Raw genomic sequence first — 16,222 nt, forward strand, 5'->3', positions numbered from 1 at the left:
TATCCCATGGGACAGCAATATACAGAGCGTCTCATACCCGGTCTGTCTCTCTCTGCTCCCCTGCTCTATCCCGTGGGACAGCACTATACAGAGCCTCTCACACCCGGTCTGTCTCTCTCTGCTCCCCTTCTCTCTCCCATGGGACAGCACTACACAGAGCATCTCATACCCGGTCTGTCTCTCTCTGCTCCTCTTCTCTATCCCATGGGACAGCACTATACAGAGCGTCTCATACCCGGTCTGTCTCTCTCTGCTCCCCTTCTCTATCCCGTGGGACAGCACTATACAGAGCGTCTCATACCCGGGCTGCCTCTCTCTGCTCCCCTTCTCTATCCCATGCGACAGCACTATACAGAGCGTCTCATACCCGGTCTGCCTCTCTCTGCTTCCCATGGGACAGCACTATACAGAGCGTCTCATACCCGGTCTGTCTCTCTCTGCTCCCCTTCTCTATCCCATGGGACAGCACTATACAGAGCCTCTCATACCCGGTCTGTCTCTCTCTGCTCCCCTTCTCTATCCCATGGGACAGCACTATACAGAGCCTCTCATACCCGGTCTGTCTCTCTCTGCTCCCCTTCTCTATCACATGGGACAGCACTATACAGAGCGTCTCATACCCGGTCTGCCTCTCTCTGCTTCCCTTCTCTCTCCCATACCCGGTCTGCCTCTCTCTGCTTCCCTTCTCTCTCCATTGGGACAGCACTATACAGAGCGTCTCATACCCGGTCTGTCTCTCTCTGCTCCCCTTCTCTGTCCCATGGGACCGCACTACACAGAGTGTCTCATACCCGGTCTGTCTCTCTCTGCTCCCCTTCTCTATCCCATGGGACAGCACTATACAGAGCGTCTCATACCCGGTCTGTCTCTCTCTGCTCCCCTTCTCTATCCCATGGGACAGCAATATACAGAGCGTCTCATACCCGGTCTGCCTCTCTCTGCTCCCCTTCTCTATCCCGTGGGACAGCACTATACAGAGCCTCTCACACCCGGTCTGTCTCTCTCTGCTCCCCTTCTCTCTCCCATGGGACAGCACTACACAGAGCGTCTCATACCCTGTCTGTCTCTCTCTGCTCCTCTTCTCTATCCCATGGGACAGCACTACACAGAGCGTCTCATACCCGGTCTGTCTCTCTCTGCTCCCCTTCTCTATCCCACGGGACAGCACTATACAGAGCGTCTCATACCCAGTCTGCCTCTCTCTCTCTGCTCCCTTTCTCTATCCCACGGGACAGCACTATACAGAGCGTCTCATACCCAGTCTGTCTCTCTCTGCTCCCCTTCTCTATCCCGTGGGACAGCACTATACAGAGCCTCTCATACCCGGTCTGTCTCTCTCTGCTCCCCTTCTCTATCCCGTGGGACAGCACTATACAGAGCGTCTCTTACCCGGTCTGTCTCTCTCTGCTCCCCTTCTCTATCCTGTGGGACAGCACTATACAGAGCGTCTCATACCCGGTCTGTCTCTCTCTGCTCCCCTCTCTATCCCGTGGGACAGCACTATACAGAGCGTCTCATACCCGGTCTGTCTCTCTCTGCTCCCCTTCTCTATCCCGTGGGACAGCACTATACAGAGCGTCTCATACCCGGTCTGCCTCTCTCTGCTCCCCTTCTCTCTCCATTGGGACAGCACTATACAGAGCGTCTCATACCCGGTCTTTCTCTCTCTGCTCCCCTTCTCTATCACATGGGACAGCACTATACAGAGCCTCTCATACCCGGTCTGTCTCTCTCTGCTCCCCTTCTCTATCCCATGGGACAGCACTATACAGAGCGTCTCAAACCCGGTCTGTCTCTCTCTGCTCCCCTTCTCTATCCCGTGGGACAGCACTATTCAGAGCGTCTCATACCCGGTCTGTCTCTCTCTGCTCCCCTTCTCTATCACATGGGACAGCACTATACAGAGCGTCTCATACCCGGTCTGCCTCTTTCTGCTCCCCTTCTCTATCCCATGGGACAGCACTATACAGAGCCTCTCATACCCGGTCTGCCTCTCTCTGCTCCCCTTCTCTATCCCATGGGACAGCACTATACAGAGCCTCTCATACCCGGTCTGTCTCTCTCTGCTCCCCTTCTCTATCCCATGGGACAGCAATATACAGAGCGTCTCATACCCGGTCTGTCTCTCTCTGCTCCCCTTCTCTTTCACATGGGACAGCACTATACAGAGCGTCTCATACCCGGTCTGTCTCTCTCTGCTCCCCTTCTCTTTCACTATACATAGCCTCTCATACCCGGTCTGCCTCTCTCTGCTCCCCTTCTCTATCCTATGGGACAGCACTATACAGAGCGTCTCATACCCGGTCTGTCTCTCTCTGCTCCCCTTCTCTATCCCGTGGGACAGCACTATACAGAGCGTCTCATACCCGGTCTGTCTCTCTCTGCTCCCCTTCTCTTTCACATGGGACAGCAATATACAGAGCGTCTCATACCCGGTCTGTCTCTCTCTGCTCCCCTTCTCTTTCACATGGGACAGCACTATACAGAGCGTCTCATACCCGGTCTGTCTCTCTCTGCTCCCCTTCTCTATCCCATGGGACAGCACTACACAGAGCGTCTCATACCGGTCTGTCTCTCTCTGCTCCCCTTCTCTATCCTGTCGCCTCTCATACCCGGTCTGTCTCTCTCTGCTCCTCTTCTCTATCCCGTGGGACAGCACTATACAGAGCATCTCATACCCGGTCTGTCTCTCTCTGCTCCCCTTCTCTATCCCGTCGGACAGCACTATACAGAGCGTCTCATACCCGGTCTGTCTCTCTCTGCTCCCCTTCTCTATCCCGTCGGACAGCACTATACAGAGCGTCTCATACCCAGTCTGTCTCTCTCTGCTCCCCTTCTCTATCCCATGGGACAGCAATATACAGAGCTTCTCTTCCACGTCTGTCTCTCTCTGCTCCCCTTCTCTGTCCCATGGGACAGCACTATACAGAGCGTCTCATACCCGGTCTGTCTCCCTCTGCTCCCCTTCTCTATCCCATGGGACAGCACTATACAGAGCCTCTCATACCCGTCTGTCTCTGTCTGCTCCCCTTCTCTATCACATGGGACAGCACTATACAGAGCGTCTCATACCCGGTCTGCCTCTCTCTGCTCCCCTTCTCTGTCCCATGGGACCGCACTACACAGAGCGTCTCATACCCGGTCTGTCTCTCTCTGCTCCCCTTCTCTATCCCATGGGACAGCACTATACAGAGCGTCTCATACCCGGTCTGTCTCTCTCTGCTCCCCTTCTCTATCCCATGGAACAGCACTATACAGAGCCTCTCATACCCGTCTATCTCTCTGCTACCCTTCTCTATCACATGGGACAGCACTATACAGAGCGTCTCATACCCGGTCTGCCTCTCTCTGCTTCCCTTCTCTCTCCCATACCCGGTCTGCCTCTCTCTGCTTCCCTTCTCTCTCCATTGGGACAGCACTATACAGAGCGTCTCATACCCGGTCTGTCTCTCTCTGCTCCCCTTCTCTGTCCCATGGGACCGCACTACACAGAGCGTCTCATACCCGGTCTGTCTCTCTCTGCTCCCCTTCTCTATCCCATGGGACAGCACTATACAGAGCGTCTCATACCCGGTCTGTCTCTCTCTGCTCCCCTTCTCTATCCCATGGGACAGCAATATACAGAGCGTCTCATACCCGGTCTGCCTCTCTCTGCTCCCCTTCTCTATCCCGTGGGACAGCACTATACAGAGCCTCTCACACCCGGTCTGTCTCTCTCTGCTCCCCTTCTCTCTCCCATGGGACAGCACTACACAGAGCGTCTCATACCCGGTCTGTCTCTCTCTGCTCCTCTTCTCTATCCCATGGGACAGCACTACACAGAGCGTCTCATACCCGGTCTGTCTCTCTCTGCTCCCCTTCTCTATCCCACGGGACAGCACTATACAGAGCATCTCATACCCAGTCTGCCTCTCTCTCTCTGCTCCCTTTCTCTATCCCACGGGACAGCACTATACAGAGCGTCTCATACCCAGTCTGTCTCTCTCTGCTCCCCTTCTCTATCCCGTGGGACAGCACTATACAGAGCCTCTCATACCCGGTCTGTCTCTCTCTGCTCCCCTTCTCTATCCCGTGGGACAGCACTATACAGAGCGTCTCTTACCCGGTCTGTCTCTCTCTGCTCCCCTTCTCTATCCTGTGGGACAGCACTATACAGAGCGTCTCATACCCGGTCTGTCTCTCTCTGCTCCCCTCTCTATCCCGTGGGACAGCACTATACAGAGCGTCTCATACCCGGTCTGTCTCTCTCTGCTCCCCTTCTCTATCCCGTGGGACAGCACTATACAGAGCGTCTCATACCCGGTCTGCCTCTCTCTGCTCCCCTTCTCTCTCCATTGGGACAGCACTATACAGAGCGTCTCATACCCGGTCTTTCTCTCTCTGCTCCCCTTCTCTATCACATGGGACAGCACTATACAGAGCCTCTCATACCCGGTCTGTCTCTCTCTGCTCCCCTTCTCTATCCCATGGGACAGCACTATACAGAGCGTCTCAAACCCGGTCTGTCTCTCTCTGCTCCCCTTCTCTATCCCGTGGGACAGCACTATTCAGAGCGTCTCATACCCGGTCTGTCTCTCTCTGCTCCCCTTCTCTATCACATGGGACAGCACTATACAGAGCGTCTCATACCCGGTCTGCCTCTTTCTGCTCCCCTTCTCTATCCCATGGGACAGCACTATACAGAGCCTCTCATACCCGGTCTGCCTCTCTCTGCTCCCCTTCTCTATCCCATGGGACAGCACTATACAGAGCCTCTCATACCCGGTCTGTCTCTCTCTGCTCCCCTTCTCTATCCCATGGGACAGCAATATACAGAGCGTCTCATACCCGGTCTGTCTCTCTCTGCTCCCCTTCTCTTTCACATGGGACAGCACTATACAGAGCGTCTCATACCCGGTCTGTCTCTCTCTGCTCCCCTTCTCTTTCACTATACATAGCCTCTCATACCCGGTCTGCCTCTCTCTGCTCCCCTTCTCTATCCTATGGGACAGCACTATACAGAGCGTCTCATACCCGGTCTGTCTCTCTCTGCTCCCCTTCTCTATCCCGTGGGACAGCACTATACAGAGCGTCTCATACCCGGTCTGTCTCTCTCTGCTCCCCTTCTCTTTCACATGGGACAGCAATATACAGAGCGTCTCATACCCGGTCTGTCTCTCTCTGCTCCCCTTCTCTTTCACATGGGACAGCACTATACAGAGCGTCTCATACCCGGTCTGTCTCTCTCTGCTCCCCTTCTCTATCCCATGGGACAGCACTACACAGAGCGTCTCATACCGGTCTGTCTCTCTCTGCTCCCCTTCTCTATCCTGTCGCCTCTCATACCCGGTCTGTCTCTCTCTGCTCCTCTTCTCTATCCCGTGGGACAGCACTATACAGAGCGTCTCATACCCGGTCTGTCTCTCTCTGCTCCCCTTCTCTATCCCGTCGGACAGCACTATACAGAGCGTCTCATACCCGGTCTGTCTCTCTCTGCTCCCCTTCTCTATCCCGTCGGACAGCACTATACAGAGCGTCTCATACCCAGTCTGTCTCTCTCTGCTCCCCTTCTCTATCCCATGGGACAGCAATATACAGAGCTTCTCTTCCACGTCTGTCTCTCTCTGCTCCCCTTCTCTGTCCCATGGGACAGCACTATACAGAGCGTCTCATACCCGGTCTGTCTCCCTCTGCTCCCCTTCTCTATCCCATGGGACAGCACTATACAGAGCCTCTCATACCCGTCTGTCTCTGTCTGCTCCCCTTCTCTATCACATGGGACAGCACTATACAGAGCGTCTCATACCCGGTCTGCCTCTCTCTGCTCCCCTTCTCTGTCCCATGGGACCGCACTACACAGAGCGTCTCATACCCGGTCTGTCTCTCTCTGCTCCCCTTCTCTATCCCATGGGACAGCACTATACAGAGCGTCTCATACCCGGTCTGTCTCTCTCTGCTCCCCTTCTCTATCCCATGGAACAGCACTATACAGAGCCTCTCATACCCGTCTATCTCTCTGCTACCCTTCTCTATCACATGGGACAGCACTATACAGAGCGTCTCATACCCGGTCTGCCTCTCTCTGCTCCCCTTCTCTCTCCATTGGGACAGCACTATACAGAACGTCTCATACCCGGTCTGCCTCTCTCTGCTCCCCTTCTCTGTCCCATGGGACCGCAGTACACAGAGCGTCTCATACCCGGTCTGTCTCTCTCTGCTCCCCTTCTCTGTCCCATGGGACCGCACTACACAGAGCGTCTCATACCCGGTTTGTCTCTCTCTGCTCCCCTTCTCTATCCCATGGGACCGCACTACACAGAGCGTCTCATACCCGGTCTGTCTCTCTCTGCTACCCTTCTCTATCCCATGGGACAGCACTATACAGAGCGTCTCATACCCGGTCTGTCTCTCTCTGCTCCCCTTCTCTATCCCATGGGACAGCAATATACAGAGCGTCCCATACCCGGTCTGCCTCTCTCTCTCTGCTCCCCTTCTCTATCCCATGGGACAGCACTATACAGAGCGTCTCATACCCGGTCTGTCTCTCTCTCTCTGCTCCCCTTCTCTATCCCATGGGACAGCACTATACAGAGCGTCTCATACCCGGTCTGTCTCTCTCTGCTCCCCTTCTCTATCCCGTGGGACAGCACTATACAGAGCGTCTCATACCCGGTCTGCCTCTCTCTGCTCCCCTTCTCTGTCCCATGGGACAGCACTACACAGAGCGTCTCATACCCGGTCTGTCTCTCTCTGCTCCCCTTCTCTATCCCGTGGGACAGCACTATACAGAGCGTCTCATACCCGGTCTGTCTCTCTCTGCTCCCCTTCTCTATCACATGGGACAGCACTATACAGAGCGTCTCATACCCGGTCTGTCTCTCTCTGCTCCCCTTCTCTTTCCGTTGGGACAGCACTATACAGACTTTTCTATTGCAGCAATCACACTCAGCAGCCGCCCATCCCTATCCTACAGGAATGGCTCCTATAGCCACACTGCAACCACAGTGACCCCCCCTTTAATGGCTGCAGGGGGCTTGTATGCATAATGGACTCCTCTGGTACCTTAACAGCAAAAGCTCCCGGAGAAATGGGGAAGAGGAATTTCCCAACACATATACTGACATCTCTTACCCCTCTCATGGGAGCTGAACACTTCACTGGGCGGCGCACACAGCAACCTTCCAGCTCTTTCTAAGTGGTCTCACTCCAGACCTCCTTCTCCTTGGGCGTTAGATGGGCATCGTGGCAGCCACCACGGCCCCGCCAATCTCCCCCTCCCAGGGGAGCACGAGGGCTACATTTCTGCTTCCAGCTCAGACTCTCCCCAAAGATGTCTCCCCTCTCCCAAATTCTTCTTCTCAATCCCCTTGGTTCTCCCCCCCTCTCCTTTCTCTTATCTGCCCGCTACACACCCAGTCTCCCCACCCCTGCGTGTCTATCTCTCCAGCCCCTCCTTTACCTGAAAACTGATCCCCAGGGTCTCAGGAATGTAATATCCATGATTGTGCACAGATGTTTTAAATCAAAATAACTGAGGTACTAATTAAGTCACTTGTGCTCAGTATGGCTATCCATAAAACCTGGCCTGTTAGTGTGCCTTGAGGACCGTGGTTGGGAACCCCTGCTCTATAGGGTGTTATATGTAATATATGGTTACATTATATTATGTGAGGAACATGATTAGCTGAGAGGAACCCAAGACGGATTTAAACCTCTGTGATATTGTGTTAAAGAATGATGGCCTGCGAGCCCTGTACATCTTTGAAAATCCTTTCTGGAGAAGAATTGCTGTTTGATTTCTGTATGATGTCCCGTCCGCCTGAAAGGGACGAGTCTACTTTAAGACTTTGAGCAATAAACACGGTTTTGCCTTTACTTCAACTATATTTGTACCCTGCGACAATCAGAATTGCGCCAAACGCTATTCCGTTCTCCTGCTGTTCTGGGTAAGAGCTCAGCGTCTCCAAGTTCAAACCCTCTGCCAGCTACCGCGCAGACCTGGTCCATTGTGAGGGAACAGCCGACACCAAACAGGAGGTGTGTCCGCAGCTAGTCAACCGCATATGCAGCAGAAGCAGTTCCAGGTGCCGAGGGAGGAGCCTGCGTGTTCGAAAGCAGTTCCGAGTGCCAATAGGTGGAGCTCGGTGGTGGCAGCATCGTTACGCCCACGGCACAGTGGGTGGAGTCAGTGACAGGCGGTCACTGACGGTAAGCGGGAATCCCTGATACCCCAAGTTCCAGTGGGGATCGAAACCCCCACCCTGTGATCGGGAGTTTGGGCTGGAAGTCATCCGGTCATAGTAGCAATATACAGTAACATTATATACTATATAGAGTAATATTATACAGTCACAGAATTATATGCTATATAGAGTAGTAATATACAGTCACATAATTATATGCTATATAGAGTAATAATATACAGTAACATTATATACTATATAGAGTAATATTATAGTCACAGAATTATATGCTATATAGAGTAGTAATATACAGTCACATAATTATATGCTATATAGAGTAGTAATATACAGTCACATAATTATATGCTATATAGAGTAATAATATACAGTAACATTATATACTATATAGAGTATAGTATATCATTCTGTGACTATATAGCATATAATTATGTGACTGTATAATGCTACTCTATAATATTATACAGAGTAGTAATATACAGTAACATTATACACTACATAGAGTAATATTATACAGTGCTGAGTAACGTGATCAGTGATATGAGGGGCCCTGGGGCCGCTGTTGGACTCTGCCAGGAAGTGTCATGGCGTCTGTGGTTTCACTACGTGTGACGTCACGGCGCCGGACGCAGCTCTGGCAGTTTGGGGCGTGGCTATGGTTTGTGTTGCTCTGGTTGTTAGGAAACGACGAATTGGAGCGCGGCTTATACACAGGTGACCCCTTCCCGGTAACCGGCTGTGCGGCGTCTGCGGTAAGTGGGAGAGGGGGAAAGTGAGGGTGAGAGGTGGCAGTGGTGAGGTAAGTGAGGGTGAGAGGTGGCAGTGGTGAGGTAAGTGAGGGTGAGAGGTGGCGGTGGTGGGGTAAGTGAGGATGAGAGGTGGCAGTGGTGAGGTAAGTGAGGGTGAGAGGTGGCGGTGGTGAGGTAAGTGAGGGTGAGAGGTGGCGGTGGTGAGGTAAGTGAGGGTGAGAGGTGGCAGTGGTGAGGTAAGTGAGGGTGAGAGGTGGCGGTGGTGAGGTAAGTGAGGGTGAGAGGTGGCAGTGGTGAGGTAAGTGAGGGTGAGAGGTGGCAGTGGTGAGGTAAGTGAGGGTGAGAGGTGGCGGTGGTGAGGTAAGTGAGGGTGAGAGGTGGCAGTGGTGAGGTAAGTGAGGGTGAGAGGTGGCGGTGGTGAGGTAAGTGAGGGTGAGAGGTGGCGGTGGTGAGGTAAGTGAGGGTGAGAGGTGGCGGTGGTGAGGTAAGTGAGGGTGAGAGGTGGCAGTGGTGAGGTAAGTGAGGGTGAGAGGTGGCGGTGGTGAGGTAAGTGAGGGTGAGAGGTGGCGGTGGTGGGGTAAGTGAGGGTGAGAGGTGGCAGTGGTGAGGTAAGTGAGGGTGAGAGGTGGCGGTGGTGGGGTAAGTGAGGATGAGAGGTGGCAGTGGTGAGGTAAGTGAGGGTGAGAGGTGGCGGTGGTGAGGTAAGTGAGGGTGAGAGGTGGCGGTGGTGAGGTAAGTGAGGGTGAGAGGTGGCAGTGGTGAGGTAAGTGAGGGTGAGAGGTGGCAGTGGTGAGGTAAGTGAGGGTGAGAGGTGGCGGTGGTGAGGTAAGTGAGGGTGAGAGGTGGCAGTGGTGAGGTAAGTGAGGGTGAGAGGTGGCGGTGGTGAGGTAAGTGAGGGTGAGAGGTGGCGGTGGTGAGGTAAGTGAGGGTGAGAGGTGGCGGTGGTGGGGTAAGTGAGGATGAGAGGTGGCAGTGGTGAGGTAAGTGAGGGTGAGAGGTGGCGGTGGTGAGGTAAGTGAGGGTGAGAGGTGGCAGTGGTGAGGTAAGTGAGGGTGAGAGGTGGCGGTGGTGAGGTAAGTGAGGGTGAGAGGTGGCGGTGGTGAGGTAAGTGAGGGTGAGAGGTGGCGGTGGTGAGGTAAGTGAGGGTGAGAGGTGGCGGTGGTGAGGTAAGTGAGGGTGAGAGGTGGCGGTGGTGAGGTAAGTGAGGGTGAGAGGTGGCGGTGGTGAGGTAAGTGAGGGTGAGAGGTGGCGGTGGTGAGGTAAGTGAGGGTGAGAGGTGGCAGTGGTGAGGTAAGTGAGGGTGAGAGGTGGCAGTGGTGAGGTAAGTGAGGGTGAGAGGTGGCAGTGGTGAGGTAAGTGAGGGTGAGAGGTGGCAGTGGTGAGGTAAGTGAGGGTGAGAGGTGGCAGTGGTGGGGTAAGTGAGGGTGAGAGGTGGCGGTGGTGAGGTAAGTGAGGGTGAGAGGTGGCGGTGGTGAGGTAAGTGAGGGTGAGAGGTGGCGGTGGTGGGGTAAGTGAGGGTGAGAGGTGGCAGTGGTGAGGTAAGTGAGGGTGAGAGGTGGCAGTGGTGAGGTAAGTGAGGGTGAGAGGTGGCAGTGGTGGGGTAAGTGAGGGTGAGAGGTGGCAGTGGTGAGGTAAGTGAGGGTGAGAGGTGGCAGTGGTGAGGTAAGTGAGGGTGAGAGGTGGCAGTGGTGAGGTAAGTGAGGGTGAGAGGTGGCAGTGGTGAGGTAAGTGAGGGTGAGAGGTGGCAGTGGTGGGGTAAGTGAGGGTGAGAGGTGGCAGTGGTGAGGTAAGTGAGGGTGAGAGGTGGCAGTGGTGAGGTAAGTGAGGGTGAGAGGTGGCAGTGGTGAGGTAAGTGAGGGTGAGAGGTGGCAGTGGTGGGGTAAGTGAGGGTGAGAGGTGGCAGTGGTGAGGTAAGTGAGGGTGAGAGGTGGCAGTGGTGAGGTAAGTGAGGGTGAGAGGTGGCAGTGGTGAGGTAAGTGAGGGTGAGAGGTGGCAGTGGTGAGGTAAGTGAGGGTGAGAGGTGGCAGTGGTGAGGTAAGTGAGGGTGAGAGGTGGCAGTGGTGAGGTAAGTGAGGGTGAGAGGTGGCAGTGGTGAGGTAAGTGAGGGTGAGAGGTGGCAGTGGTGAGGTAAGTGAGGGTGAGAGGTGGCGGTGGTGAGGTAAGTGAGGGTGAGAGGTGGCGGTGGTGAGGTAAGTGAGGGTGAGAGGTGGCAGTGGTGGGGTAAGTGAGGGTGAGAGGTGGCAGTGGTGAGGTAAGTGAGGGTGAGAGGTGGCAGTGGTGAGGTAAGTGAGGGTGAGAGGTGGCAGTGGTGAGGTAAGTGAGGGTGAGAGGTGGCAGTGGTGAGGTAAGTGAGGGTGAGAGGTGGCAGTGGTGAGGTAAGTGAGGGTGAGAGGTGGCAGTGGTGGGGTAAGTGAGGGTGAGAGGTGGCAGTGGTGAGGTAAGTGAGGGTGAGAGGTGGCAGTGGTGAGGTAAGTGAGGGTGAGAGGTGGCAGTGGTGAGGTAAGTGAGGGTGAGAGGTGGCAGTGGTGGGGTAAGTGAGGGTGAGAGGTGGCAGTGGTGAGGTAAGTGAGGGTGAGAGGTGGCAGTGGTGAGGTAAGTGAGGGTGAGAGGTGGCAGTGATGAGGTAAGTGAGGGTGAGAGGTGGCAGTGGTGAGGTAAGTGAGGGTGAGAGGTGGCAGTGGTGAGGTAAGTGAGGGTGAGAGGTGGCGGTGGTGAGGTAAGTGAGGGTGAGAGGTGGCAGTGGTGAGGTAAGTGAGGGTGAGAGGTGGCAGTGGTGGGGTAAGTGAGGGTGAGAGGTGGCAGTGGTGAGGTAAGTGAGGGTGAGAGGTGGCAGTGGTGAGGTAAGTGAGGGTGAGAGGTGGCAGTGGTGAGGTAAGTGAGGGTGAGAGGTGGCAGTGGTGAGGTAAGTGAGGGTGAGAGGTGGCAGTGGTGAGGTAAGTGAGGGTGAGAGGTGGCAGTGGTGGGGTAAGTGAGGGTGAGAGGTGGCAGTGGTGAGGTAAGTGAGGGTGAGAGGTGGCAGTGGTGAGGTAAGTGAGGGTGAGAGGTGGCAGTGGTGAGGTAAGTGAGGGTGAGAGGTGGCAGTGGTGGGGTAAGTGAGGGTGAGAGGTGGCAGTGGTGAGGTAAGTGAGGGTGAGAGGTGGCAGTGGTGAGGTAAGTGAGGGTGAGAGGTGGCAGTGGTGAGGTAAGTGAGGGTGAGAGGTGGCAGTGGTGGGGTAAGTGAGGGTGAGAGGTGGCAGTGGTGGGGTAAGTGAGGGTGAGAGGTGGCAGTGCTGAGGTAAGTGAGGGTGAGAGGTGGCAGTGGTGAGGTAAGTGAGGGTGAGAGGTGGCAGTGCTGAGGTAAGTGAGGGTGAGAGGTGGCAGTGGTGAGGTAAGTGAGGGTGAGAGGTGGCAGTGGTGAGGTAAGTGAGGGTGAGAGGTGGCAGTGGTGGGGTAAGTGAGGGTGAGAGGTGGCAGTGGTGGGGTAAGTGAGGGTGAGAGGTGGCAGTGCTGAGGTAAGTGAGGGTGAGAGGTGGCAGTGGTGAGGTGAGGGTGAGAGGTGGCAGTGCTGAGGTAAGTGAGGGTGAGAGGTGGCAGTGGTGAGGTGAGGGTGAGAGGTGGCAGTGGTGAGGTGAGGGTGAGAGGTGGCAGTGGTGAGGTAAGTGAGGGTGAGAGGTGGCAGTGGTGAGGTAAGTGAGGGTGAGAGGTGGCAGTGGTGAGGTAAGTGAGGGTGAGAGGTGGCAGTGGTGAGGTAAGTGAGGGTGAGAGGTGGCAGTGGTGAGGTAAGTGAGGGTGAGAGGTGGCAGTGGTGAGGTGAGGGTGAGAGGTGGCAGTGGTGAGGTAAGTGAGGGTGAGAGGTGGCAGTGCTGAGGTAAGTGAGGGTGAGAGGTGGCAGTGGTGAGGTAAGTGAGGGTGAGAGGTGGCGGTGGTGAGGTAAGTGAGGGTGAGAGGTGGCGGTGGTGGGGTAAGTGAGGATGAGAGGTGGCGGTGGTGGGGTAAGTGAGGGTGAGAGGTGGCAGTGGTGGGGTAAGTGAGGATGAGAGGTGGCAGTGGTGAGGTAAGTGAGGATGAGAGGTGGTGGTGTTGGGTAAGTGAGGGTGAGAGGTGGCAGTGGTGAGGTAAGTGAGGGTGAGAGGTGGCAGTGGTGAGGTAAGTGAGGGTGAGAGGTGGCAGTGGTGAGGTAAGTGAGGGTGAGAGGTGGCAGTGCTGAGGTAAGTGAGGGTGAGAGGTGGCAGTGGTGAGGTGAGGGTGAGAGGTGGCAGTGCTGAGGTAAGTGAGGGTGAGAGGTGGCAGTGGTGAGGTAAGTGAGGGTGAGAGGTGGCAGTGCTGAGGTAAGTGAGGGTGAGAGGTGGCAGTGGTGAGGTGAGGGTGAGAGGTGGCAGTGCTGAGGTAAGTGAGGGTGAGAGGTGGCAGTGGTGAGGTAAGTGAGGGTGAGAGGTGGCGGTGGTGGGTAAGTGAGGATGAGAGGTGGCAGTGGTGAGGTAAGTGAGGGTGAGAGGTGGCAGTGGTGAGGTAAGTGAGGGTGAGAGGTGGCAGTGGTGAGGTAAGTGAGGGTGAGAGGTGGCAGTGCTGAGGTGGGTGAGGCTGAGAGGTGGCAGTGGTGAGGTAAGTGAGGGTGAGAGGTGGCAGTGCTGAGGTAAGTGAGGGTGAGAGGTGGCAGTGCTGAGGTAAGTGAGGGTGAGAGGTGGCAGTGGTGAGGTAAGTGAGGATGAGAGGTGGCGGTGGTGGGTAAGTGAGGATGAGAGGTGGCGGTGGTGAGGTGGGTGAGGCTGAGAGGTGGCGGTGGTGAGGTAAGTGAGGATGAGAGGTGGCAGTGGTGGGGTAAGTGAGGATGTGAGGTGGCAGTGGTGAGGTGGGTGAGGCTGAGAGGTGGCGGTGGTGGGTAAGTGAGGATGAGAGGTGGCGGTGGTGAGGTGGGTGAGGCTGAGAGGTGGCGGTGGTGAGGTAAGTGAGGATGAGAGGTGGCAGTGGTGGGGTAAGTGAGGATGTGAGGTGGCAGTGGTGAGGTAAGTGAGGATGAGAGGTGGCGGTGGTGGGTAAGTGAGGATGAGAGGTGGCAGTGGTGGGGTAAGTGAGGATGAGAGGTGGCAGTGGTGAGGTAAGTGAGGATGAGAGGTGGCGGTGGTGGGTAAGTGAGGATGAGAGGTGGCGGTGGTGAGGTAAGTGAGGATGAGAGGTGGCAGTGGTGAGGTAAGTGAGGATGAGAGGTGGCAGTGGTGGGGTAAGTGAGGATGAGAGGTGGCAGTGGTGAGGTAAGTGAGGATGAGAGGTGGCGGTGGTGGGTAAGTGAGGATGAGAGGTGGCAGTGGTGGGGTAAGTGAGGATGAGAGGTGGCAGTGGTGAGGTAAGTGAGGATGAGAGGTGGCGGTGGTGGGTAAGTGAGGATGAGAGGTGGCGGTGGTGGGTAAGTGAGGATGAGAGGTGGCGGTGGTGAGGTAAGTGAGGATGAGAGGTGGCAGTGGTGGGGTAAGTGAGGATGTGAGGTGGCAGTGGTGGGGTAAGTGAGGATGAGAGGTGGCAGTGGTGGGGTAAGTGAGGGTGAGAGGTGGCAGTGGTGGGGTAAGTGAGGATGTGAGGTGCTGGGTGAGAGTAAGTGAGGGTTAGAGGTGCTGGATGAGAGTAAGTGAGGGTTAGAGGTGGAGGAGGGGTAAGTGAGGGTTAGATTTGGGGTAAATGATAGCTGTGGTGACACTGAGGTAATTGAGGATGAGAGGTGCAGTAGGGCGTGAAGAGGTGCTGGGTGAGAGTAAGTGAGGGTTAGAGGTGGAGGAGGGGTAAGTGAGGGTTAGATTTGGGGTAAGTGATAGTTGTGGTGGCACTGAGGTAATTGAGGATGAGAGGTGCGGTAGGATGAAGGTGAGGATGGTAGGGGAGGGGTTAGTGAGGACGATGGGTGGCGTGGGAGGGGTATTTGGGGATGAGGACTGATGGGGTGGAGAATAGTTGAGGGTGAGATATTCCATGTGTCGTTTTCTTGGGACGCTGAAGATGTCGTCATGTGTACAATACTGGTTCATCCACTATATTCTTGTTATAACATTACCATATACACAGTTAGTGCCTGTACACTGATATCATTACACTTAGGGGTAAATTTACTAAAGTGAGAGTTTTTAGAATGTTGCCCATAGCAACCAATCAGATTCTAGTTAACATTTAACTAGCGCCTTCTAGAAGAAAATAGCTAGAATGTTGTTGCTATGGGCAACATCTCTTCTAAAACTCACTTCTAAAAACTCTCACTTTAGTAAATTTACCCCTTACTGGACTTTCCAGTGCAGGCGGCTGTTCTCCTTCATCAGCCATTCGGTAGCATGAAAAGCCCCCTGTCTTTTTATAGTTGTACACAAATTATGCGCTGGTGATGCGATGCAACTCCTGTCCTGCCGGTCTTCCCATGCAGATTTTCTGGCCACAGCAGAGGCGTTCTGGTGGTCATTCTGACCTAAGCCTAGGCTTACTCATGTGACCGATAGCTGCCTGGTGGTGATCCAATGCTGGTCCTCAGATACAGCAGAGGCGTTCTGGTGGTCATTCTGACCTAAGCCTAGTCTTACTCAGGTGACTGATAGCTGCCTGGTGGTGATCCAATGCTGGTCCTCAGATACAGCAGAGGCGTTCTGGTGGGCATTCTGACCTAAGCCTAGTCTTACTCAGGTGACTGATAGCTGCCTGGTGGTGATCCAATGCTGGTCCTCAGATACAGCAGAGGCGTTCTGGTGGGCATTCTGACCTGGCCATACACGGTGAGATTCAAAAGTTGGACAGATCAGTTGTACGATTTCCCTTGAAAATTCTTCCCTTCAGATACAGGACAATTTGTATTTAAAATGCAACTATTTCACATAAGACCATACGATTTGATCAATCGCATCACATAATGTGTGTCAATTCCTACACAATCAGTTGAGATCTCTCTGCAAAACCATCTGATCTGCGATCCAACTAGACGACGGTGAGGACGCGCATTGGGGTTGAAGAAGACTCAAAATACAACTATTTTCAAGTGATTGGTCAGTCCAACCTACCTGTTGGTGATCCAATGCTGGTCCTCAGATACAGCTGAGGCGTTCCGGTGGCTATTCCGATGCTGGTCCTCAAATACAGCAGAGGCGTTCTGGTGGTTATTCTGACCTAAGCCTAGTCTCACTCAGGTGACTGATAGCTGCCTGGTGGTGATCCAATGCTGCTCCTCAGATACAGCAGAGGCGTTCTGGTGGTCATTTTGACCTAAGCCTAGTCTTACTCAGGTGACTGATAGCTGCCTGGTGGTGATACAATGCTGGTCCTCAGATACAGCTGAGGCGTTCTGGTGGC

General features: G+C 54.5%; 1 protein-coding gene across 1 annotated transcript in view; it reads left to right on the top strand.

Moving 5' to 3' along the window:
- The first annotated feature begins 8,832 nt into the window (after positions 1-8,832).
- The window catches only part of KATNB1 (katanin regulatory subunit B1), a 65,509-nt gene continuing 58,119 nt past the window's right edge, over positions 8,833-16,222 (top strand). The window contains exon 1 of the mRNA XM_088458425.1: positions 8,833-8,932. The gene's annotated coding sequence lies outside the window, so the exon portion shown is untranslated. The remainder of the gene's footprint in view (positions 8,933-16,222) is intronic.

This window comes from Taudactylus pleione, unplaced genomic scaffold (genome assembly GCF_031769625.1).
Source record: "Taudactylus pleione unplaced genomic scaffold, aTauple2 ptg000832l, whole genome shotgun sequence".
In the NCBI taxonomy this organism is placed as follows: domain Eukaryota; kingdom Metazoa; phylum Chordata; class Amphibia; order Anura; family Myobatrachidae; genus Taudactylus; species Taudactylus pleione.